Source organism: Rhinolophus ferrumequinum, chromosome 16, assembly GCF_004115265.2.
Source record: "Rhinolophus ferrumequinum isolate MPI-CBG mRhiFer1 chromosome 16, mRhiFer1_v1.p, whole genome shotgun sequence".
Lineage (NCBI taxonomy): Eukaryota > Metazoa > Chordata > Mammalia > Chiroptera > Rhinolophidae > Rhinolophus > Rhinolophus ferrumequinum.
The window spans coordinates 29,304,066-29,329,263 of record NC_046299.1 but is presented as its reverse complement, the minus strand read 5'-3'; positions in this window follow the sequence as shown (position 1 = coordinate 29,329,263).

Here is a 25,198-nt window from a genome sequence, read left to right as displayed (position 1 = left end):
TTTGGTTCCCTAGTTAGCCATTCTTCAGATTAAATTCTGTCTATTAAAATAACGGGTATGATTTCTGTCCCCTAACTGAACCCTGACTAATATAATGCAAACAAAATAAAACCTATTTGCCATCCCTGGACAGGGCCATTCTGGTAGTATCATTGACAGGCGCTTATACCACATAAAATTTGAGGCTTTTCTACAGTTCCAATATAGTGCAAATCTAGCCTAGTGAGGCAAGATAAAATATAAAGGGCCCTGAATAACATTGCTCTCTCAGGCTGGGGTGTCTAGGTGGCAGGCTACTCCCCTCCCCAGTGCACCAATTAAAACTCAAACTTTATAGCTGGAGTGGAGGAAGCCTGAGAAATAAGCCGCCTCATCTTAGAAGATGAGCCTGAGGTGCAGAAAGAGGAAAGGACTAGACTAAGGTCACACAGCAGGTAAATAATAGTGTGGGATTGAACCCAAGGTTTCCTGTACTATTGGGCCTCCTTGGGTTACCATCTGGTTTGTTACTCTCCCCACTTAATAAATATCCAGGCTTAAGATGGAGGTTGTGCCAACTTGTTTCTCTATTCCATCCAATAAAGTAAAGAACACTTATTTTCCAAAAGTGTATTAAAATGTTTGACATGCTTGTTCTTTTTACTTAAAATGACCTGATCACTAAGTGTAAATGCATCATCTCCAATTCAAAAATTTAAAAATATAAGTTAAATGTGGCACTATAATATAAAAGAGTATTTGCACACCTAGGTGCAGCTAGTTGTGGGATTGTGGGTGACTTTCTTGACCTTTGTTTCCTATAAAATGGCAGTTCTATTCATATTTGCCTCTCCAGGTCAATATTGGGGCAAAGTATTCCTTTAATAGATGGGAGCTGTTGTTGATGAATGCCTTTAATCTTTGCTTCAAGTGCAGAATATCCACTTCTCTTTCCAATTGATCTTTTTGGTTCTGAAACAAAATGTTGTTGTTGTTTTCCAGTAGCACTATTCCTGGCATAAAGCCTGACAAGCTCAATAAACACCGGAGATTAAGTTGTCAATATCAGCATAGGGTATTTTCCTAAGAGCTCTGTCAAGTAATATTCCCACCCAACACACAGTTGAGGCGATTCCTTCTTAACCCTGGAAAAGGTCCCTTCTGATAACTGAACAGGTCGGCTGGTCTCACACTCCTGGTCACCCATCAGGAGTATGGGGCCTGTTGAGCTTGGCCTCCAGGAGAAAGGGTCCCCGAAGGCCATCACCCAACCCAGCTGGGTTCCCACCCAGTGATTTTACCAAGCATCAGGCCCATTGACACCTTTTAGTCCCCTCCTCTAAGCCAAAGGGACATGGTGAGGGGAGAGATGGCTGGGAACCCACCCCTGGGTCACCTCCACAGAACTCTCCCATCGTTGATGGTGTCCCTTTGCCCTGGAAAACAAAACCTAGGCCCCTTGACTTTGGGTTACCAGCATTTTGGCACCACCTTTGAAGCCATGATCTGAATTTATGACACAAGTGTGAAAGACAGTCTCAGGCTGTGCCCTCTTTCCCGGCCGCTGAACTTCATGTGGTCCAGAGTAAATCACCCTAATGGCCATTGGGCCGACATTGTTGAGGGATGTTTTATACCCGCGCTGGCAGTTATTTAGGGTGGCCAAGTTGAATTGCCAAGTGTCGAGTTACAGTTGTAGCTTTCCCTTGCCTTGTGCATAATTATGAAGAGACATAACCACCAAAGGTAGGTTCAACGCAGGACATTTCAACAACTAGACTCAACAAAAAGGGGAGAGAAAAAACAACAAGGCATCTTGTCTTTTAGCCCATGAAGGGATCACCTTTCTCTAATACTGTGGACCAAAAAGCCACTTTCTCCTGGGAGAACAGGTGGCACAGACCACAAGGTGATCTCTAGACTTGCTGCCCTGTGAAAGGACCCTTGGCTTTGGGTCCTCGGTGTACAAAGGTGGGGACAGTGAGACACGTCCCAGAGTCACTAGCCAGTTGAAGCTGTGGTCAGAAAAAACAAAAAAAAAAAAACCCCACCCAAAACCCTTAATTTCTTCTCCACTCGCATTTGTACCCAGTGAGCATTTTTATAATATGATGGGTTTGTACTGCATGTAGGTAGCTGTTTACACACCTGCAGCTCTGTAAGAGCCATGAAGGCACATACTGCCCTCTCACTCATAGAGCCCAGGGACACAGCTGCTGGAATAGCCAGTCCCCAGCACACTTTAGTATTGCATGAGGTTAAGAATGGAGCCACGGAGACCAGTTAGGAGGCACTAGATCCAGCTGGGATGGTGGCCTGATTCAGGATGTCAGTGGGAAGAGAGGATGGATTCTCTCCTGCCCCTTAGGACAATATCTGTAACGCCTGGATCAGGTAGGTTCAGTGGACCGTCCCAATTCCCCCCGTCTTTCATGCTGGCGTCAGGGCATGGGGATGTCTCTGCTTGTTCACCCAGTGATGGAAAATACAGAAGGGGTGGAGAATGGCAAGCAGATGGAACTAAAATTTGTCTCAGTAGCCTCTTCCCGGTCTGGGTGGCCCTATCCCCTTCACACGCTCCCTGAGGGCCCTGAACTGTGTTGCCTTTTCCTTCTTAAGGCTTTCGGCCCTTGAAGCACATGTTGTTTAGTGACTCTTATTACAATGTAACTGAAAAAACTAATACATTAAAACTCAACAAAAGGCATTTAGTGAAAATAAGTCTCCTTCCTCTCTCAGACCTCAGGTCCTTTGCCTTGCTCCTCAAAGGAAGCCATTGTTACTGGTTTTTTTTGTTTGGGATGTCTACTTTTTGTATTTACTTTTACTTGTATGAAAATGTTGCGGATGAAGGAAGGGAAGGAATTGTGATTTGCTTCTGGCCCTTCGCTACTGAAGGGCAAAGACAAGGCTGACCAAATCAACAGTCAGAGCCATGTCGAAAAGCAGAAGGGATGCTGGCGTGAAGTCCTCGGGGGTTGGGGCAGGTCTTTCAGGAGGCGCGGCAGTGGGCAGGTAAGCCTTGTACAAGGTGCATTATTATTTCAGAAACCAGGAGAGGCCTGGGGTTCCAGAGTTGAAAGATAGGGCTGCCCCTAACCAAGTCTAGTCGGGGAGATGTGCAGAGAATTTAAAGGCAGTGCAAGGATGACATACAGGTGCAGTGATCACACAGCACAGAGGGAACAGAGGGGGAAGGGGAGCGTGACTTAGTTGGAAGAGGGAAGGTTTCCTGAAAGTGGGCTGGGCTTTGAAGGATCCACAGGAGTTGACTGAGCTGATAGGAGGCTGTAGGGGAAACCGTGTTTGTGCAAAGGTTTGGTGCTCAGGGAATTATAATCAGATTGACACTGCTGAGGCTAAATTGTGTGTTTCCATGTGCATGCCTGCACACACACATCAGTGCATAGTGGTGTGTGTGAGTGTAAGGATGAGATTGCAGCTGAGGCTGGAGAAGCACACAAAGGATGGATTATGAAGGGAACCGCCCTGACGGATAGCTGGGGACAAAACGTATTTTCTTCACTCAGTCTTCATTCAACAAATATTTAATGAGTACCGGTGTGTGACAGGCATAGTGCTTGATGTCTGAGAGACGACGGAAAACAGGGCATCAGAGTACCTGTCTTCACGGACTGATATTCAATGTGTGTGTGTGTGTGAGGGGAGAGCAGGCAGATAAAAAAATAACAAGTGCAGGCTAATTATCAGTGCTGTGAGAAAGAGAATAACGGGGACACTCAGGGGAGTCCTCTCTGAGGAGATGATGTTGAAGCAGAGCCCCGAAAAAAATCTATGCATGGGAAGACATGCCCTAGGGGGGCAGCGGGCAGGTCAGCTGTTTGAATGAGAAGCAGCAGTGGGAGCTATGATACTCCCAGGTGAGGAGAGGTGACCAAGCCAATGGCTAGGAATCCCAGGAGGTTTGGGGGATGGGAGGGACCAGTTTCGGATGGTATTTGGGGGGGTAGAATCTGGCTGCCAGTGGAGGGCACGTGGGAGCAGTGGAGGTGGCAAATAGGAAGACAGGCTCAGAGGCACTGTAGGATGCAGGGGTAGGTGGGCACGGCCTGGGCAAGGGTAATGGCTCCTCTATACCACTATCCAGTCCATCACCGTGTCTAACTCACTGTTCCTCATAAATATGTCACATATCTTTCCATTCCTTTCCATCCTCAATTTCCACTGACATCCCGAATCAGGCCACCATCCCACCTGGATTTAGTGGCCCCTGGCTGGTGTTCGTGGCTCCATTCTTAACCTCATGCAATCCAGTCTGCACTCAGCAGCCAGAATGATGTTTTAACATGGATAAATGATCACATCACCACCCTGCTCAAAATCCTGCAAGTGTTCCCTGTTGTCCTTAAGCTCCTTAAGATGATCTGGCCTTTCTGGGTTCAGCATCATCTCCTCTCAGAACTCCTTGCCCCTCTCCCACCTTCCCCATTTCTTTTCCTAGTCAGATGAAGCTCTTTTGCCTGCCCTGACCTGGTCTTGCCTTCTTTCTTGTCTCCAGGCCTTTCTGTGTGCTCTTCCCTCTTCCTGTAATTCTCTTCACCTCTGTCTCCCAGGCCCTCCTCACTGGTCTCATTTCGGCTCATTTTCTGAGGCTTTTTGTTCAGGAAAGCTTTTCTGGTTTGCCACGACTGGGTCAGGTGCCCCCCATGGCAGCCCACACCTACCCTAACTTAGATCTTATTGTGCTATGTTGTAATTGCCTGGCTTCTTGTCTGTCTCCTTGATTCCAAGAGGAAGGGCAGATTTGTGTTCTCAATCTTAGCACAGTGCCTGGCATATAGCTCGTGGTTGATGGGTCTTTATTGTTGAATGACCAAAATCTGAGAGGTGATAAAGAAAAATTCATAGGGGGTGAGAGTAGGACTGAGGAAGGAGGAGTTGAGGTGATGTCAGCAGGAAAGGATGATGGCCACGGACAGCAATAACAATGACAGGGAATATTCACTGGTTCTTACTGTGTGCAAGGCACTAGTCTGAGTGCTTTATGTATTAGCTCATTAATCCTCTTGAAAACAATATGAGGAAGATACCATGAGTATCTCTGTCTTACAGATGAGGAAACTGAGGCACAGTAAATATAAGTAACTTACTCTGAGTCATATAACTAGTAAGTGAGAAGGCTGACATTCAAACCAGACAGTTTGGTTCCTACGTTTTCTGTACACCATTGTCATGCAGGGCGGGCTGCGGGGTATGGTGAGGCCAAAAAGGAACCCCCCTCGGAGACATAGATGGGGAGTCATACCACTATATTCTCGCTGGTGGCATCCGTCTCTCTGAAATCTGCTCTTACTAGCTCAGCCACCATCTTCTTGCTAGCCCCCCCTTTTCTGCTAGTGTAGCCACGGCAGTTATATTATTGGCCAATGGCTCATTGGTTACAGATGACAACCAACTAGCAACAGCTCATGGCCATCCAATCACAGTTGATGGCCATTTACTACCCGAGTGAGCACCTTTCCACGTGAGGCCAAGAGCCTGGAAACTGCTCTCTGGGGCTCTGTCCCCACCCCATGAAGACACATTTCTTTAAAAATTTTTTTTTTTTTTAAATTGGGGAACCTTGGGGAACAGTGTGTTTCTCCAGGGCCCATCAGCTCCAAGTTGTTGTCCTTTAATCTGGTTGTGGAGGGCACAGGTCAGCTCCAAGTCCAGTTGCCGTTTTCAATGTTTAGTTGCAGGGGGCACAGCCCACCATCCCATGTGGGAATCGAACCGGCAACCCTGTTGTTGAGAGCTCGCGCTCTAACCACCTGAGCCATGCAGCCGCCCCCTATGAAGACACATTTCATTTGGGCACTTCAAACTTTAAATGTCAGTAAACCAATTCTCCCAACAGCTTGTGCTCACCTCATGGGGTTGTGAATAGCTCAGCTGGTCCAAATGGGACCGGCTAAAATGTTGCACTATAATTGGTATCCCAGAGGTGACCCCTAGGCCAACATAAGAATTCTAAGCCAGCACTGAATTCCAATCCAGAGAGGCAGCAATAAAGCTATCACCTCGTGCTGGTGTCCGTCCTCTAAGTGACTTTCTAAGCTGGGCAGGTTGTGAATGTAACAGTGGATTTTGGTGACAAAGTTGACTATGCCAGTCAAGAAACTCCGCCCTCCTAGGTGATATAAGTGGCTATATTTTAAGTCACTATTAAAAATTTACATATGTTTATGGACCCCAAAACAACTGTTGTAAACCTGAGGGGCAGTTGTGGTTAGGAAGCTCTCTGATGGACAAAAAAAGAATCATTCAGTCATTCAACAATATTTATTGAGCACCTGCTCTGTGCTGGGCAGAGGGCCAGGGGCTGGTCTAAGGTGATGAATAAATAAGACAAGGTGGTCCCTCGTGGAGCTTAGATTATAGTGGGGAAGACAGATGAGGTACACATGAGCAAAAAGTTACTACTCGTGATTAGTGTTATGAAGGCAACACTTGATGGGCTAAGCTAATAACAGGATTATGATGGTGGGTTTTGGGCTGCTGTGATACAGGCAGGCCCGTTTTAGTGCTGGTGCTTTTGGGGTTCCACTAAAAGGACAGTGGAAATTTAGGGTAGTGTCAGGCCATAGGCATTATCTGAAGCATGATGCCTCTTTAATATACCAGAACTTCTTTGAAGAAAATAAGCAGCAGGAAGCAGGGTCAATCCCTCTCGAATGTTCTGGTAGGTAACCCTTCACAACCTCTACTCAGAAACCAAAGGGGCTATTTTACCAGGACCCTGAGACTAAAAATGAACCTCTTTTATTTTATTTTATTTTATTTTATTTTTAATTTATTGGGGTGACAATTGTTAGTAAAATTACATAGATTTCAGGTGTGCAATTCTGTATCACATCATCCATAAATCACACTGTGTGTTCACCACCCAGAGTCAGCTCCCCTTCCATCACCATACATTTGATCCCCCTCACCCTCATCCCCCACCCCCCAACCCCTTTACCTTCTGGTAACCACCAAATTACGTTCCCCAGATTAATTTTCAAGCCCGTGGCCATCCTATGGTCACCGATTGCCCTCCAATCCCCTCACCCTCCCCCCCACCCTCACCCCTCCCGCCCATCTAGCAACCCTCAGTTTTTCCTCCTTGTCTCCCAAACTGTTTCTGATTAGTTCATTCACTTATTCTTTTCTTTAGAATCCGCAAATAAGTGAGATCATATGGTACTTATCTTTCTCTGTCTGACTTATTTCACTTAACATAATGTAAAAATGAACCTCTTTGATCCCTCAGACTTTTCTGGTGGGATAGTAAAGTGGTACAACCTTTCTGCAAAAGTTTTGCAATATCTACCAAGAGTCATAAGAAGGGTATTCCTTTCTGACCCAGCAATCTCCCTCTGCAGATCAGTCTTCACAAAATACTTAGAATTGAGGACAAAAGATTTCTGATTAAAATGTTCATTTCAGGGTTGTTTTAATTGTATAAAATTGGAAACAATGGAGACTATGCAAATAATCATGGTATATTTTCATGATGGATCATGGTACATTTTTGATGAATATTTAATCCTGGGAAATGTTCACTATATAAGTGACAAAAGCAAAACATTAAAATATATTAAAAACACTAAAAAATGATAGGAGTCTATTTTTAACAAACAGAGATATATGCCTGTGGAAAAGATTGCTGCTGTTCTTAATGGTTATCTCTGGGAGGAGGGGATCTCAGGTGATTTTCATCTTTGAACACACCTTTCTGTGTTTTCCCAAATTATCCTCAACAATCATGACTCATTTGTAATCAGAAGAAAGACATTTAAAAATGTATCCTAACTTCAAGAAAAAAAAATAAAGTGTGTTCAAAGGTTTCACTGCTTTTGCTAGATTCTGACCTGAAGGAGTTTCAAGGCTTGGAAACTAAGAGAGAGAAAAAGTGTCTCCCTCAGCAAAAGTTCCGCGGGGTCCTTAACCTCATCCCTTCTCTGCTGCTACTTGAATGACTACTCTGGCAGCTGAAGAGTCAAGGAACATTCCTCCAGGATTGCTGGCAAGCCCATGGATCATAGGTGAAAGACACAAAGGGACTGAAACAGCAAGCCTAATACTGAGTGCTTACTCTGTGCCAGCCATGATGTTAAGTCTTGGTTTCTCTCTCTCCACCCGCGCCTGCCCCGCTCTTGAATTTATTAATGCATTTCATTCTCACAGTAACCTTATGAAGTGGGTACTGTCACTCTGTCCATTTTAAAGGCTGAAGCTCAGAAGGATAGGGCAGCCCAAGTCACATACCTGATAAGAGGTACAGTCGGAATTTAAATCCAGGTCTGAAGGTGCTAAGTTGGGGAGTGGGCAAAGCAACAACTAGGGAGGAGAGGAAAGACAGAAAGACAAAAGAGGGGAGGAACTCATGTGGGTATGAGCAGGAGGCCAGTAACCACAGAGTTCTCTCCACACTGAATAAAGCACCAGCCTGGGGTGCCAAGAAGCAATTTGGAGTAGGGGAAAGATCGCTACCTTCACATATGTGGGCTTCAGTGATTCCAGCGTGAGCCTGGACAAGGATTTCTTCTCTCCAAGAGCAGCAATAAAAAGATGAAAAAAAGAAATTGCTTGTGACTGATCACAAGTGTTGGTATTTGAGAAAGTTTTTCTTAAAGGTTAAGAAAGAGGCACAAGTTTCTGGAGTGATTCTGAAGACAACTTCTGGGCACTTTCAAGATTTCCCAGGTTGATAGCAATGCTTCTTATTCCAATTTCACTTTTGAACAGATGGCTTTTCTGTTCTGTGCTACAGTTAGGAGAGCCCCTAGAGCTACCCTTATGCTCATCAACCTCTATTGAAGTTGGTTTTGGCACCCAGATGGAACACAGATGGAGAGCGTTGGGGGAGGTAAGAAGAAGAGTTTTCAGAGGTTTCTGAGCAAAAGAAGGAAACAGTTAGAGGTTTCATGCGAAAGATAATGCCTGTTGCTTGCAATAGAAGGGAAATGGATACAGGCAAAAAGGGCAGCGAGGGTTTTACCCCCTTGGAGGGGAAAGGAAAGAGGACCAGTTCTTCATACCTGTCACCAGGTGGCAGCACTGGCACAATGAAGCTTGGTTGTGTCTAATTTTATCAGAAGGAAGTCCTGTGTGATTTGGGGGTGAGGGATGAATGGGCAGCAGCAGTTTAGGCGCTGGTAGAGCAGGGGAATACAGCGCCCATCTGGCTGATATAAAGAATGCCAACACTCTTAGCTTGTATTACCCTATAGTGTTCTTCCCTGGGCCCGTTTTCCAGCAATATAAAAGGTGAAGGGAATTAATAATTACTGCACATTTACTATATATTATGTAATGTGCTGAGGTCTCTCATTTACTTAGCTTATTTAGTTTTCTAACATCCTTTAAGTCAGTGTTATATCCATTTGACACACAAGAAAAAAGAAGCTCAGAAATGTTAGTTACTTAGAGCTTAGAGCTAGTAAGGGCCAGAGACAAGATTCAACTCAACATCTGCCTGCCAACAAAGCCTATTCTAATTTACTTCCCATGTTGACTCCAAATATCAGAGGGAGGCACTGCATTCATTGCTGAAGCATTCTCACTCTGAAACTCCTAACTTGACTAAATCATTTTTTTTTTTAAACCTACGTGAACATAAGGATTCCCAGGATGCTTGTTAAAATATACCAATTCCTGGGCTCTATTCCTACAACTACTAATAGAATCTCAATAGGAGGAGCCTGAGAAGCTATTTTTAACATGCTCCAAATGTGGTACTGATGAGCTCAGGCAAGTTTGGTCAGTATCGGTATAGGCAGATTTGCACGTTTATGGATGTAGACTCAGTAGACTGTAAGCTGTTTATCTTTGCAAGGTTTCATGTGGCTCAGGACGTAAAATCTCTCAAGTTCTACTGATGTAATTTCCCCCAATCTCTGTCAAATACCGCTCAGACTTTTTACGTTATGACATTATTTAAAATAATTAATGGGGATTATGTTTCCATTCGATGGTATGGCTAAAATACAACAATATTTCACCCCCTACGGTGTCATTCCCCATTTCACTCTGTATGTTAGTTGAGATATTTATTTGCATGAATTGAATTGAAAGGAATTCTCTGGTTAAGTGGCAAGAGTTTGAATTTTGGTTAACACTGAGCTATAAAAGGCCAAGGTGCATACTCAATTTCTTAATCTTCTCTTTGGTGGCCCCTGGTACTCTTCCCATCCTTGTCTATCCCTGAATGGGTTTAAGAGGAGGTAGTTTAATTTACATTCATGAAATCAAAGAGAAATAGAGATTTGGGGGGAATTGTAAAGGTAGTTAAGCCAAAAAATTTTGGTCTGAAATACTCAAATGTCAATTCTAATAATGCTTTTTGGGAGTACGGGCTACATGAAACTTTTACATTATTGGAGGTCCTCTGAGATCCCGTATTCTAGTCCCAAAAATGGGCAGATTGCACAGAGAAGCAGAATTCCCTAATAACTCCCTAATAACTATCAATTTATAAAATTAATATCTCTTTGACCATCTCTGTTGCCTCTCCACCTAATCTAACATCAGTATCTATCCAAGCTAAAATAATTTGTAAAAATCTTGCGAAGATGCAAGATTTTGTGAAACTGGAGATTTAGTGATGTTGGAGAAATCCTAAGGTTTCAGACAAAGCTTTTAACAAATGTGAATCTGATAGAATTAGTCCACTTATCCATTGAAGGAGACAAAATTGACAAGATAGTTTAAAAGAGAGTGATTTGAATACAAAATATTAAGAAAGCCTTCAGAAAATGTATAAATGCTTTCGTGAGAATGACTATTTTAAATAATTGTGCTGCAAAATAAGATGTAAAATGAGGGATATTACTATTATGCTATCATGTAATATTGCCAGAAAAATGCACCAAAACCCTGGAACTTAGTCGTTTGTTGTATGAATTAGAGCATATTTACTATTATTTTCCAAATAAAGTTTAATATAAGATAAAATAATCTTATTTTTATTTAGTTTCATTTTTAAAAGACAAATTTCCCTCAGTTTTTGTCACTATTTACTATGAACCTTTTAATCTTGTTAAAGAGGACTCAACTGAAGCATGAGGATTAAAAGAGTTTTTACATGTAAAACATACAGAACAGTGCTAGGTATCTATTAAGTCCTCTGCAATTTTAGTCATTATTGTTATTAAAGTGTAAATTTTTTAGCACCAATTATACTTGGATATATACTTGGATGTTTAACATTTGGTCTTAATACCAGTTACCAATTACTGCATACTATTTGTTAGATACACTTACATATATCATGTCATTTGACCCTTCCAACCCACACTAGAAGACAAGTGTTATTTTTAGTCCCATCACAGTTAAGGACACTGATGATAAGTGTCCTTATCACAGTTAAGGACACTGATTAAGTCTCACAGCTGGCAAGTGGAAGAACCAAAATTTGAATCCAAGTTTGACTGCAAAGGCTAGAATCATCCTTCCTTCTCTTTCTCTTCCTCTCTCCTGTCCTTCTAAATTATTATTTAAAAAAAACTCAAACATATACAAAAGCAGCAAAACAGTCCCATGAGCCCTTAGACAGGCTTCCCCGACTTCAAAAAATGATCAACTTGAGGTCAATCTTCTTTCATCTTTATCCCCATTCATCCCTGCCCCCCACAGATTATTTGCACAAAATTCCTGAAGTTGTATCATCTCAGCTATAAGTATTTCAGTGTGTATTTATAAAAGGTAGGAACTCATATAAACACAGCCACAATATCATTATTGCACCTAAAATAAGATAACAATACTAACCAACATTCATACAGGCTTTGAAGTTTTCCTGATTATCTTATAGTTTTAACCTCTGGTTGGTTTGAAGCAGAGCTGCACATCGTATCTGGTTCATATATGCCTCAGATCTCTCTTAATCTGTAGATTTCTTCTCCGTTTCTTTTTTACTTTCTTGAGATTTATTTGTTGAAGAAACTGACATTTGTCTTGTAGAATTTTCTATAATCTGGATTTTGACTATTTCTTCCCTACGGCTGGTTAGCATCTGTAAATTGGTTGTTTACTTTTTTTAAAACAAAATTTTTTTTTAGAGTTCCTGCTGTGTTTAAGGTGCTGGGTTCCCATCCACCTACTTTCCTCGCACATGGAGCTTAGAATCTAGTGAGGGACACAGACAGTAAGGAAACAAACAAACAAATAGAAAATTGTATTTATATTATACTTACATAACATATAAATATATATTGCTTATGATATACATACAACTCTACTTGGTCTTCATAACACTGTGAAGTAAGGTTTTTCTATTTTACAAAAAAATCATTGTGACGTCAAAGAGAATCAGACAAGGTTCAGGTCTTTCCTCTCATATCAACTAAGTGTGACCATGTGTCAGGGGTGGAGGAGGGAGGAGTGGGGAGGGATAGAGATGGGGAGGGTAGAGGGGATCCCTTACTATCTCTGGACTCTGGTATTTTCATTTTTAAAATGATAGGCTTGGACCAAATAAGTCTTTTCCAATCTTAGAGCAATGGAATCGTTTCTCTCCAGCACATGAATTCTCATGCTGAACCCTAATATACCAAACAGGGAACACTGGAACTGCTCTGGTGAAGCAGGGGACAGCTGTTGAGCCTGGCCCCATCTCACTCTCTATCCCTAGCTTCCATGCCTGACCCCTCACCTCCTAGGACAGCCACGGAGACACGTCCTTAGAACCCAGGTCTCCATGAAGCAGTCAGGAAACCAGTGGATTAGGTAATGTTTGATGTACTTCTAAGTATTACCAAACCATAAAAGACCTGGGCAAGTAATGCCTTGGTTTCCTCAGTGGGTTTGGAGCGCTATGTAGTTCTGTGTGTGAAGCCTGATGTGCCAGCACTGAAATGCACTAATCCAACCTCCCTTTTCAGTCATTCCTCCTTCAGTTGCATGTGACAGAACCCAAGTCAAAGTAGCTTGTGCAAACAGGGAAATTATTGGCACATTGAACTAGGAAGTTCCTGCATAGATGTGGCTTCAGGCCAGGAGTTCAAAGAGCACTATCAGGAGGCTGGTTCTTTCCACTTCTCAGTTTTCCCGTCTGCACTGCTTCCTTCTCTGACGTGCATTCCTGGTGGTGTGGCTGCCAGTAACTCTAGGCTTACCTCCTACCAGCCCAGCAACCTCCCTGGAAAGAGAGGCCCTCCTCCTTGATAGTTTCTATAAACTCCTGCATGTCCACCTACATTGGCCAGGTGTGGGCTACATGCTCAGCTTTGAACCAATCATTATGGCCTGGAGAATTCAGAATCGTAATTGGCCACCTTGGGCTACCTGAATTGTATGGGGCAGGAGATTCCTCAAGAAACATTGAGGTGCTACTATCAAAAAAATGGGAAATACCCTCAAAAGATGAACACTGTACTTAAAATGACCAGATGAGTTGTCATCCAGACGGGAATACTTCAGAGAGTAAAAGAGGGTACCATTTGTAGTTACAAGGGGACAATAAATGTAAACTGGTACTGTTCAGGGCAAACTGGAACATATGGTCCCCTTAACTATACCCTTCAGAGAAGTTAACTGGTTTTGCCAAAGTTCTCAAGCAGGTGAGTGAGAGAACTGGGTGTACAACCCAATTTCCATCAAAAGTTCATTGTCAGCCACAGGAAATCTGTAGTAGAGTAGTCTCTATAGAATAGGGTTTAGTAGAGTAGGTATTACTGAAAAAAAAATAGGACCTCTGATGAAATTAGACCAAGTGAGGAGTCATGTATAGTGTCATGTCAGTGACCATCTGCAACAACTTTCCATCTTTGACATGTTCATATATCCTGCAGTAAATGTTTTAGGTGCACAGACATATACACCCTAGAATGGTATGGCATAGTCAGTAGTTAAAGAGGGTGGGTCTAGAACAAGCTGAGTTTGAACCCAACTTTACCACTTATGAGCTGTGTGCCTTTGGGCAAATTACTTAACCTCTTTGAGTCTGTTTGCTTATCTCTAAAAAGAGGCTAATAATAGCACCTACCTCAAAAGTTTATTGTGAGGAAAAAGTGAGACATCGTTTATCAAGTATTGAGCATGGTCAATGCTCAATAAATCGGAGTTATTTTTATTAATTTTATTACTGGCATGCCTGTAGAAACTAGTGTAGTCCCTGGCTTGGTCTTGTACCAAACATTGTTAAAATCTGGACTTTGGATGCTCTATGTTGATAGAGGATCACTGGACAATGTGACCAGTGTAACAACCTGCTCGGTTTCCAGCCACTCACCTGTCCAGGTGTTTTCTCCCCTATGGCCAGCCCTCTGTGACCTGATCAGGTAGTTGCAGCCCCAACCCCACACCCCCATCAACGGGAGAGCCGTCAGTTTGTGTGTGTGGCATCGACACGACATTGAAAAGTGTTGGTCAGTAAACTGTGGGGATTTTATAGCATGTCTAGGGGTGTTAAACTGCAGGGAGGAAAAATTGTGTAAAAGGACAGTAAAAAATGTCATAAAAAATGAAGTCATCACCATGTCGCTGCAGTTCACGGTGCTAAATTCCAAGCCAAAAAGAAAAACACGAGCCAAATATTTTAGCGAATGTCTTAGTCTCAGACACCTGGTTTGGAAACACTACCACCTGTACTGCATTAAATCTGCTAAAAACCCAGGAAGGAAATACAGTGTATGAGGCCAGCAAAGGGTGGGCTCCTGGATCCCTTAGGTCAAACAGCAGGCTGTAAATGACTCTTTTCAAAACAGACATATTACTTCCCAAGATTGCGGCCTGCCACAAGGAAGGTACACACAGCGGTTGTTCCCAGCAAGAGTTATACTACATGGCTATTAGGGGGAATAGAAGCTGCTTGATTCTCGCCAATGACAGGAAATAAGGTCAAGTAAAGATAACAGGTCTTTGAATTAAAGAGGCTTTAAACACATACCCTGGCCTCATGGCCTTCGTAGCAAATTAGAATTATGGAATGAAGACTCCAGTTTTCTTACGCCCTTTAAGCTGGACTCCTGAAACACACCCTTTCCTTGACTAACGTGAAGGAGGCATGTGTGGGAAGGCACCAGCTTCCTCATACCTTCAGTTTGTTTATATTCTTTCTAAACAGGCCTCACTGTCCTGTTGCTAATGAGATCTGGGCTGGGATCACTTCAGGAGTTAAAAGTCACAGGTAGGGTGTTTGATAGTCTTGGTGGTAAGTACCTTCAGATTTAGAGGTCAAGACTGCATTGCTTTTGTCTCGGGAGCTTGTATACCCCAGGAGGTACACGCCAGTGTATTTATTTCTATGTTGCCATATTTTTTTAAGGACCAGATATCCAAATAGGTTTGACCTAATTCACCAAGACAGAGCATCAGCTCACGGAGAAAAACACCAAAACAAATATCAAAAGATTGTTTGTCCCATAGACTCCTGGCTGGGTTCCTTGGCCCATTCAGACTGAATTTATTATATACCCACTTTGATTTTCTTCCTCCCTGGGTCGGGGAGAGGGTGCAGGAGTGGGAGTAGGGGCAACTGAAGTCAAGCAACCAATTATAACATTAAAAAATGCAATCCAGGTAAGTCAGTGAGCCAACCGGTTATTCTACAAATAACCAGCTGGTTGACTAAATACCTTTTTTGGATACTTGGTGGCATCCATGGGTTCTGATTCATGTGACCGTAGACATGGGTTGGCTTTCCCCTCCATAACTACTGAATGAAGAACACATATTCTTTATGCCTTCATGTGTTGTTTTTCTGATCATTGAAATAGAAAAAAGACCTTGATTTTGACAGTTGAGCCAGGACTCTTCCCTAATATGGATGAGAGACACTACTGGTTGGTGTAGTCCAGAGGGTGTGGCACTCAGAAAAGTCACATGAGGGGTTTTGCATATATACAGAGATGGGTCAGGGTTGTCTGTGTGCTAGCTGTGGGTCCCTAGGCAAGTAATTTATAGTCTTCAAGCTTCCGTTTTCTCACCTGAACAGTGGGAATAATGATTTGATAGTATGTACTTCATAGGGTTGTTAAAAGATTACATGAGATAATCCAGTGCTCAGCCTGATGCTTGCCAGGGTAAGGCAGAGTTCTCGAGATGTCCACTGTTAATTGTGTTATTGTTGCGATCTTTGTAGCTCATACATACGCTCGTTGGTTTCATGGAGAGTCTATACACTGCAAAGTTTCAAACATGTTATTGCTAGAGAATAGTTTGAAGACCTGATGAATTTCCTTGAGGTGGTTTGGTTTTAATAAAGCTTTGGTTCCTTGGTTTCTACCTGAATTCAAAGCATAGTTCTGCTTTCTGGAGTGTTTAAAGATTTTTAATATGTACAGAATAAATTTTTTTTTTGCTATCTTACAAAAGCAATTCATGTTCATTGTTAAAGAAAGTAAGTGAATATTAGTGGAAAAGAAGTAAATAATCGATAATTCTACCAGAGATTTCCACTTTCCACATTTTGCTGAATTATTATAGCACATGTTTTGTGACTTTTCACCTAATTACATATCTAATGTCTTTCACATCATTAACTAGTCTTCAATGTCATGTTTAATAGTAACAGAGATTCCTCTCCATGAGGCACCTCATTTACTTTTGCAAATCCTATTATGGACATTCAGACCCTTTCAAATTTTTCTACTATTGAATAACATCATTGTTAAACTCCAAATCACCAAATTTCAAGGTATGGTTTTCAGTTTTGGGCCTTCATACTCTCTGCCTAAGCCTATAGATAGGTTTTTCTGAAAGTTAGAAATCTCCTTCATCCCAAACTAGCGCCCAAGATGCCCTTTCAAAAAGTTGAGAAGTTAAATTCCTCTCTTGTTCCTCAGTGAGACAAGGCAAAATTCGGGTCATTTTCATGACAGCTGTTACTGTGTGTGAGGTGCTCCAAAGGGGTTTTCCCATCCTTGCACCTTTTCCCCTAATCCTGGGCAATTTCCTCACTGCAACAGCAAGCCAACCTTTCATGGGGATGTCAAAATGCATCATCCAAATAGAAGGTCCCTAAGACAAGGGAAAAGTTCACACACATGTGTTCTGTGCAACGCTCTAGCGCCTTTAGACAATGTCTCACCTTCTATTCTGGGGCAGAATTGACAGGGGTAAGGCCTTTTCCTGTTTACCTGGGACATGAACTCATTTGAAGGGTATATACCTAACTTCATCTGCAGTTGAAGACGAGTTGTCTAATCCGAAAGTGGGGATTTCAAAGGGATTTGGATGTGTGAGATGAACTAACTGCTCAATAAAGGGAAAGGGCTCAGAAGAGCCCGGAGTGTTCGTGGGAAATTTGGGTTGGCTTTTCGGTCCTAGTCAAGACCTAGGCTAGTCCTGGGCAAAAGTGTCAAGTAAGTGAGGGTTGTCTTCGGGCCACACCTTGCCTTTCCCTGCCCTCAAGCATTTAGGAGTGTCATGGACTTCATGGGGACCTCTGGCTCCCACAGAGCCAGCTGCTCGCTCAGGCCATCTTTCAGGGAAGCCTCTCATTGCACGTTAGACGAGTCCCGACCCTTGTCGTAGAAGAGGAGAATACTTGTCCTTCTGCTGGCAGACCGAGGTCTTTAAGGACACCAAGGTTACTATAAGGATATTACTATAAGGATAAAACACTTTTCTATGAGTAAAGCTGATATTTGGGGCTGCTTAGGATGAAGAGTATACAGATGGGTTACCAGTAGAGTGGCCAGTCAAATACAGGACGCTCAGTTAAATGTGAGTTTCAGATAAACAACAAATAATATTTTAGTATAAGTGTGTAGCTTGAGTATATTGTCTCTTCTATTTATGATTCCCCGTATCTTTTGAGTTATTTTTCTTACACCTAATTTGAAAGCTTTTTTTTATCTTGAGGAATCTTTCCAAAGCATTGAAATGAGTTTCAAAGAAACAGTAACTCTCTCTTATCACTCCTATTTCTTTGCTGTACCTAGTAGTTAATTAGAGCACACCGTATAACAAGGACAGTTGACCCTTGAACCAAACAGGTTTGAAGTGCGTGGACCCACTTATATGGGATTTTTTTTTTTTTAAATAAAGGCAGTCAGCCCTTCATATTGGCGGGATTCAAATCGCAGATTCAACCAATCACAGATCTAACAGTATTTTCGCACTCCCAATCAAGGATTCCCAGCCACTGATGGAAAATTACTGTTTGTGGTTCCAGGTTGATTGAATCTGCTGATGGGAGGGGCCGACTGTAGAGTCAAAAGTTATAGGCGGCTTTTCAACTGGTCTGTGGTTGGTCAGTGAGTTTGTTAACTGGAGACAAGCAAGAGGGCGACTGTTCTGCCAAGTTCTTGATGCCAGACACACTGTAAGTGTTCAATGAACATTATTATTATTATTATTATTATTATTATTATTATTATTATTAACTAATCTATTGTGAAATACTTGTTTACAGTTTATTGATTTTATAAATAACAAGGTGGTGAATATTCTTGCAGGTTAATCTTTGCGCAAATCCTTAGTTGTTCCCTTAGGATAATTCCTTAAGTTTTATAGATGAGAAAAATGAGAACTAGCTCAGCAGTGTTGTGCTGGAGTTGCTGGCTTGTGAGAGTGGATTGTTAAATGTTCAGGAATTTTGTAATCTGGTCGTTAAACACAGCCGTTATTTAAAGTAAAATTATATAAACATAACTAAATTATAATTAAAGTATATATATTAAGTAAGTAAACAAAGATCATAATTGCTCAAAACTCATCACTTCCTAATTATTTTACTGTTATTGAAGCTCTTGAGGTTATCTGTGTCTATTGGACGTGTGTGGTAGAAATACTAGAAAATGATGGGTTACTTTATACATCTGACCGGTTCTGTGTTCAAAGTAATGTCAACACAGATGTCGATGACAGAGTGATGTCATGTTACCTAAAAATCAGCCACGGTGGAAGTATTTACACTGTGGAAATCGGCAAGTGATACAAATTAGGGCCATATTTTACCATTGTTAAATATTTACACCACTGCGTTTATACAATTGTATGTGAAATAGCTAAGTAGCTAATGACAGAACTAGAAGTAGACTCCATTTCTCCTGACTCCATCAGCGCTTTTTGAATCATGTTTTGGGAAGTTGTTTTTTTAATCCTCACCTTCCTGGTATACTCTGACACCTATTAAACATCTGTAAACAATCTTTACCCAAAAGCATGAAAATGCTTACAGGCTATTGAGAAAGTCATAGAACTTCATTCAAAAAAACATTTATTGAGTACCTGCTGAGTGCTGAATACAAAGAAGGCAAAGATGAATAAGACGTACAATGTTCTCAGATAACGGTGCTCCAGACTGTGGGTCACGGAGTTAAAGTCCTTAAGCTATTGCCTTGTATTAAATTAAATAATATAAATCAAATAACATGTACATATGTAACATAGTATAAATAATATATTTTATTAATATATTATGTAAAATATACATATGGTAATATAAATTATATATTATGCCTACACACACACTCACACACACTGTTACTTTACTATCATATGGTGGTCTACACTTTAAAAAAATGTTAATAGGGTTCTACAGTAGAGTTAAGGAAAGCAAAAAAGTGTGATTGCCAGCATGAGCTTTGAAATCAGACTAACTTGGGTTCAAGTCCTGACTTGATCCATGGCTAGCTCCATGACCTTGGGCAAATCAACTTCTCTAAGCTTTGGTTTCCTTGTGAGAATAAAAATAGTGATCCCCTTGTAAAGTTTATTTGAGGATTAAATAATAATCTATGTAAAGTGCTCTATGACTGGTATAGAGCCAGCACTCAGTAAATATAAGCTTAAAACAAATCTTGAAGAAGTAAGTCTTAAAAGAGAAGAATATTAATTTTGTGGAATTATAGACAATTCATGTACTTCTGAAGTTTGAATGTTTAAGTGAATCTTTCTTTACTCTGGGAATGATTGCCTCCAAACTTAGAGTGGGGTCTTATACAACTCTTTGCAGACACACAAGGCGTCCCTTAGACCTCTGTGCTTGTCCTTGTGCCCCTATCCACATCGTCTGGTGAACTGTCCCCACATCTCACATCTCACTCATTACTCTCCTCTCCCTCACTCCTTACTGTCATCTCACTTCCAACCTCTACAAGCCACCGAAAATGCTCTTACTCAGATCACCAAAGATTTTCCAGGCGATCTTTTTATAGTAGTTGACACTTTTTATAGTAAAGACAGTTCCATCTTCAGGTAAGGTTTGGCCAAGTTAGCTTTTAACTTTATGTACCCAAAGGTGGAGAAAGCGAAGAGAGGGAGGCCTAGGGAAGAAATAGGGAAGGGTAAAAATATTTGTTAAAGTTGTGTTTTCATTTTGATTTTTTTTAAAGAATGAATTATGCAGATAAATTTTAGAGTGGAGTCTTGCTATATTTTTTAGGAAGGGAAGTGTTTCTTGTTGACATTATTAGTGGTGATTTATACAGTCAGAATTAGTTACTCACATGTATACCATGTACTTCGTCTCCTTTCTTGTGTCTCTGATATTCCCTTGGGGTCATTTTCCCTTTTGAGGTATATTCTTTAAGAAGCACTTTTGGTGAGGGTCTGTTGGTAAATTTTCTCAATTTTTGTTTATCTAAAAATATCTTTACTCTCATTCTTGAAAGATAGTTTCTCTAAGTACATAATTTTAGATTAAAAGTTATTTTCTTTAAGCACTTTGACTTCTGTCATTGTTGAGAAGTCTTCTGTCAGCTTAATTTTCATTCCTTTGAAGGATTCCATTCTTGCTTTCTGGATACTTTTGAACATCTTTTCTTTGTGTAGAATTTATCCTGCTTTGAATTCATTGGAATTCCAAAATAAAGGATTGGAATCATATCAACCTGGGAAAATTCTCAGCATTCTCTTTACCTCCTTCTGGATTATCAATTAGATGTCTATAGGACCTTTGGCTATTTGACTATCTTCTTGTTTACTCACTCCTGTTTCTTATTTTTTGTTTTTTTTTCCTGTGTTCTCTGTTTAATTTCTTCAGATCTATTTGGTTTCTTTAGTTGTGATTTTTGCCCCTGTGTTTTAACCCTTCCATTGAATTTTAAATTTTATATTTTAATTTCTAGAAATTACAGTTGGTTTATTTTTGGATCTGTTTGTATGCGTGTTTTTGATTCTTATATTTCTTAAAAACATATTAGACATTCTCATTTTATGTTTTGTATCCAGTAATTCTAATACCTGAAGTCCGTATGAATCAGGTTCCATTATTGCTTCTGGTGACTCTTATGCTTACGGGTTTGTTTCTTTTCGTTTTATGTAATTTTTTATTGTGAACGCATTTGCTGAAACTTTTTATTTTAAAAAAAATTTCCTTGCCCTTTTTGTGGGGCAATGTACATAATATAATTTGTGGCCCCAAACCTCTGTGTATGGCCAAATTTGTGGTTACAAAGTTGCAAGGAAATTTTATTTATTTATTTATTTATTTATTTATTTAGTTAGTTAGTTAGTTAGTTAGTTAGTTAGTTAATTATTGTTAGCTCCACCCAGAGCCAGGGCTAAGATGACCATTTTCTTTGTTGCCCACCATGGTTGGATGGGTTTTATTCTAGATCATCTTTTTCTTGGGGCATAGCCTAATCAAGTCCTGGCTTTGTGCAGGGTTTGTCTGGCTCTTCAGCCTATATGAGATACCTGAAGATCCATAGATACCCCCAATGTAGGCAGGGGTGGCAGCAGTCACTTAGCTCCGGTCTCCTGCTTCAATCTTAGTCTCAAGAAGGTAAAGTACTCTTATTTTCTCAGAAGCTTATCTCTTTATTTTAAAGAGGGCTTTCTATATTTCATCTAACATTTTAAACTTTCTTTGTAGCCACAGTGTTTTAGGATACCTAGCCACTCTTTTGCTGGAAGTGGAAATCTGTGTGTATTTCTTTTAATTGGTGACGTTCTGTGCATGCTTTTGTTATATCTTGCAGATGTTATTTCTTGTTAACCCAAGCAAAATTAATTTCTGACAATGGAAACCAGGAGAAAAATGGAATTCACTTAATGGAAACCCACTTTCTAGGAAATGTGACTCTTTTGCTAACTCTGCAATCTATCTAGATTACATGGCAGTCATTTAAAACGTATTTACTGAGCACCCAGGACTGCTAAGGAATGGCAGAGCTATCTAGCAAACATAGGACAGCCCCTCCTATTGATAAGAAATTCATGAACTGGCATTATAGATTTCCATGATACTTGGATAGGAAGGGTCAAAAAGCTCCCTTAGACTAGCTTCTCATTTGTAGGTGTGTGGATTGGTAGCCAGAGAGAGTATTTCACTCAGGGTCATAGAGCTGGTTAGCAGTGCCTGGGGCTTCCCTCAAAGACATTAATGCAGACACTCATTATTATTTTTTGAAATTTGCTTGTGAATTCATTCAGACATTTGTTCACGGAACATTAATTGAATACCTTCTCTATGCCAGGACCTAGGATGCCCTTTAGCAGGTAGGTACTCAGTAAAGGAGTAATATATAGACATATTTGCCTAGCTTTAGAAACAGATCCTCGGCTGCTTATAAGTATCTCTCTTCCCCCTCCTCCTACCTGCTACCCCAGTGCTGACCTACATACTTCCACATATAGTTGAGACGGTCTGTGGCTGATGGGGAGGAGAATGAAAGAACAGGAAAAGCTGTTACGGAGCCCATGGGATGTGAGTAAGAGCTGATGCATTGAAAGGCTGAGCCTGCACTCTTGGGACCATGACCCATGGATGGAAAGAACTCAGTGAGAATTGGCCACTGGCATGTATCTGAGTCCTGCCACTGCCACATACTAGCTATTAGTCTGCCTCAGAGCCTTAGGTTCCTCTTCTTACAGAATGGGAGTTACCACTACTGAGTGCTAAGCACTCATGTGATGCTGTCTTTGCCTTTAAGAACACATTAGAAAAAGAGTCAGAAAAGGGATTTCCACAATGTCCTAAGTAACAAGAAAGAATCAGTCTTAATCCATAATGCCAAGAAGTCCCTGTGGATCTGTTTGGCTAGGATAGATATTTCTACAGCCTGGCTTACACTAGCAAAGATGGACAGTCATTCCTGTGAGTCCATCACTCTTGCACCTTAAAGAAGGAAACTTGCCAAGTAGCTCTTGCGCCTCAGATGGAGGCTATCATATAGATTACCCAGCCACTAGGGGGCCAGAGTCATTCCTGAAAGGCTGCACTTAGCAATGAAATCATAAGAATCTTAAAATATCTTGAAGTTGGGGAACCTGCTTTTGCGAAACCAAATCCTGTTTGAGTATGGAAGCCAATAAAAATAAACAATAGGAACAACAATCAGAACACACATCTTGACACCCCAGGAAAAATACCGTAGCTCATTGTCTGATCAACAAATGGATCCAACTCTGCTCCCAAAGACAGCTCTGCTTGTTCAAAAACTGTCAAGGTTAATTTTTCATGACTAGGAAGTTAGGTGTTAAACTCCCTTCCAGTTCCCATCAGGGAAGCAGGATTCCTGGACAGGTCCATTTGAAACAGCCTGTGCATGAACTGAGTAGCTGATGCAGTGTGGTGACGTGGCTGGCTGGGAGGGGCGTATGTGTGAGAGGGTGGGGTTTGAACACCCATGGGCTACAGGAAATATCGGGGGGATGGGGTGAAGAGTTCTCCTGCAATAAAAACCTCTTACGCCCCATTCATGAAGGGTGGCACCCCAACTGGACCTCTGCTAGGTCTGAGCCTGTGAAATGGTACAGCCTGATATCTGCCCCACTCTGAGGGTAAGAAGTTTGGTGATTGAGGAGAGTGAATCAGGTGCAGATGCTGCAGGCCGTGGGCTTGCCCTGGCTTGCCCATCTTCCTGGCAAGACAAGCAGTTATTAGAAGCTGCTGACGACTCCCTGTGTCTGGGGACGAGCTGTCTGCATTTCTAGGAGCCGGCTCCTTCCCAAGGGGAAAGAAAGTTGCCACGCCGTGGAAGGGTCCAATTATTGGTGGCTCTATTTTGCAGAATGATTGTCTAGGAGTGAAGTATGTGTTGTAGAATCAAACTTGGCATTTTAATTAACATAAAAGACTCTCAGTTCTTACATACCGTGTACATGTATAAAAAAGGGAGGAATTCTTGATACACTTCTCAGAAAACAGCTTCAGAGCTGCTTGGCCGCTCTGAGTTCTCTTGGACAATGACCACCCATGAGCAATTGCAAACACTGATTTCATAAATGGGGTTTTCTGATTAATTTTCTAATTGTCTTTTGAATGATACTTTTATTCAACTTTCTTAGGATTAAAACAATCCTTAATATTGCCATCAAGGTAGCCACTGTTGCTAACATTGTTATAATCGGATCTGAGGGGCTGAATGGTCATGGACATCTTACCAGGACCACATACCTGTGATAGAAGAATGTTCCAGCAGCTTTTGGGATGTGTATGGCCTAGCATTACAAGCTGGAAAACTGGCAACCACATTCCTGGGTCTCAGAGTGGGTCTATGTTTGGTGGATAATAGTTTAGAGGACCATTCTGACCTTGACCTTTGAGTAAACCAGTGAGCTAGTGTCATTGACCCAGCACTGTGACTGCAACAAGCAACTCTGAATTTTGGAATCCCATTTGACTTCTAATCCTAGTTCTGCTATGTACAAGCTGTGTGACCTTGTACAATCTAATCCACCTCTCTGATCCTTGTAAAGTGGGGAAATAACCCCTTCGTCACACGGCTATGGGGGAGGGGAATAAAATGAGATAATGTATGTAATGTGCCAATTTCAAAACTTGTGAAAGGGACAGTCAATGACTGAGAGTGTTCCAACTACCCCCACCCTTAGAACTCCACCTCATTTTGAAAAAAAGGGCACAATCAGAAAGGCTGCAGGTTCTGTCTTTTTCATTTTCTTCCATCCTTCCTCCCTCCCTCCTTTTCTCCTTTCCTCCCTCCTTTCCTCCTCCCCCTTATTTTCTTTTTTTGCTTTAGGCACAGGAGAACAATTTAATCCTCTTGAAGTAGATGACTCTCAAATTTACATTCCAGCCTTGATATCTCTTCCAGGCTTTGGGCTTACACGGAATATTTACAAGTGGTGGTTCTATCATGTTAAAGTGTCCAAACATAAAATTCATCTCTGCTTCTGTCACCCCGCTCCCAACAAACACACACAAACCCCAACGAGCAAACCTGGTTTTCCTTTCTTCTTTTTTTTTTTCCTGTTAATGACAACAGCATGTTCAAGATCCAGACTTCAACTTAGAGTCAGTTATCTCTGTCTCCTCTTTAACTTTCATCCTCATCCAGTCAGCCTTCAAATCCAGCTAAAACTTCCTTTCTTCTTC